This window comes from Pan paniscus, chromosome 22 (genome assembly GCF_029289425.2).
Source record: "Pan paniscus chromosome 22, NHGRI_mPanPan1-v2.0_pri, whole genome shotgun sequence".
Classification (NCBI taxonomy): Eukaryota; Metazoa; Chordata; class Mammalia; order Primates; family Hominidae; genus Pan; species Pan paniscus.
In genome coordinates, this window is record NC_073271.2 from 10,271,299 (window position 1) to 10,273,297 (window position 1,999).

Here is a 1,999-nt window from a genome sequence, read left to right on the forward strand (position 1 = left end):
CAGAGTGCTGATTGGTTAGGTCAGAGACAAAATCATAGGGAATTGAAGCTGTCCTCTTTCACTGAGTGCGTTCCTGGGTGGGGGCCACAAGATCAGATGAGCCAGTTTATCGATCTGAGTGTTTCAATAAACTGGGTACCAGCTGATCCATCAAGTGCAGGGTCTGCAAAATAACTCAAGCACTGACCTTAGGAGCAGTTTAGGGAGGATTAGAATCTTGTAGCCTCCAGCTGCATGACTCCTAAATGATAATTTCTAATTTTGTAGCTAATTTGTTAGTCTTACAAAGGCAGTCTAGTCCCCAGGCAAGAAGGAGGTTTGTTTTGAGAAAGGGTTGTTAACATCTTTGTTTTACACTATAAAGTAAGTTCCTCCCAAAGTTAGTTCACCCTACACCCAGGAATGAACAAGGACAGCTTGGAGGTTAAAAGCAGATGCAGTTGGTTAGGTCAGATCTCTTTCTCAGTTATAAGTTTGCAATAGCTGTTTCATTGCCTTCATCTATAAAAACAGGACTAATAAGAATTATACCTCCGTTCATCAACACCAACATCTTTGCCAGGACCAAGATAGACCCCAGCGCCTTGGTGCAAAAGCTGGAGCTGGACGTAAGGAGCGTCACTTCCATCAGGAGAGGTGCAGAGGCCAAGACCGTTTTGCCCAAGGAGAAAATGAAGCTGAGGCGTGAGCAATGGTTGCAGAAAATCGAAGCATAAAACTGGCTGAGCAGAAGCACAGGGAGGAGCGGAGGTAGAGGACCAGGGTGGTGGTGGGGGACCTGCACCTGCTCAGGGGTGCCCTACCTGAGCTGCTGGGGCTTGAGGCTGGCAGCCGGCGCCAAGCCTGCAGCAGGGAGAGCAACAAGCCCTGGCCCTCAGAGCTCAGCCGGATGAGCGCAGCCCAGAGACAGCAGCTTCTCGAGGAAGAAAGGACTCGTTTTCAGGAGCTGCTGGCCAGTCCGGCCTACAGAGCCAGCCCCCTGTTAGCCATCGGGCAGACGCTGGCCCGGCAGATGCAGCTGGAAGATGGCGGCCAGCTCTGACCAGGGCAGCGGGCATGCCACAACTCCTCGGGACACACGTGTGGTCCAAGTAGACAGCGCCGGCCCCTCAGAGACCATGGCCTGAGCCTGGTGGACGCCCTTCCCTCTGGTCGGTTGTGGGGCTCAATAAATGGCTCTGTGAACTTCCCCTGCACCCCCAGGGCCGTTCCCATGAGCTGCTCCCTGATTCACAGGGCTGGGCCCCCCCTGGGACAGCTGCCCCCGCTCTCCTCAGGACAACAAGCCACATCCCTCCACTGGGGGCCCCAGCCCCCACGCAGTCAGGGTGGACCGTGCACAGGGTTCGTGGGGACTGCAGTTGTGGAGGCCCCAAGTCCGTCCCTGAGCAGGCACTGGTGCCGCCAAGGTAGTCTCCTGGCTGTGTTGGGAAGGAATTGTGCCTGGGCGTGGCCCCAGCTGTGCCACCAGCCGCCCTGATTTGCTTCAGCCTCGGTTCCTGCTGCGACCCTGGTGGGATCCAGGAGCACTGAGGCCTGCAGGGGCTGGCGTGGGGGCTGGCTTGGGGCCCTCCCCACCTGGGTGTCTGTTTCCCTTCCAGTCTCCCCTGCCACCCTCAGTGACCAGGGACACAGATGGCCCTGGCAAGGCCCCCGGCCTGCTCCTTGCCTGTTGTCTGTACCCCCTGGGCTGCATCCCCCCTATCCCACCCATTGCCCTCACCCTACCCAGCTGCTCCAAACCCAGGCAGCCCACTGCCTTGCTCTTGGGACGGAGAGCAGAGGGTCCTTCTGCAGGGAGGAGACCCGGAGTGGGCCCAGCCCTGAAGTTCTTGCTGACCCGGAAGTGAGAGAGGTCCTCCTTTGTTGCTGGAAGCCCTGGGATTTGGGGGTTGGTTTTTGGACTGTGAATCAGTGACTGATCAGTTCTTGTTTTCAAGTTGTGGAAACCAAGGGGGTGGTGTGTCCCCAGGCCCCTGACGCCCAGCTTGGCTCCCCC

General features: G+C 57.2%; 1 pseudogene; it reads left to right on the top strand.

The window, feature by feature from the left end:
- Positions 1-434: 434 nt before the first annotated feature.
- LOC129394989 (ribosome biogenesis protein SLX9 homolog) lies at positions 435-1,403 on the top strand (annotated as a pseudogene).
- Positions 1,404-1,999: the final 596 nt, after the last annotated feature.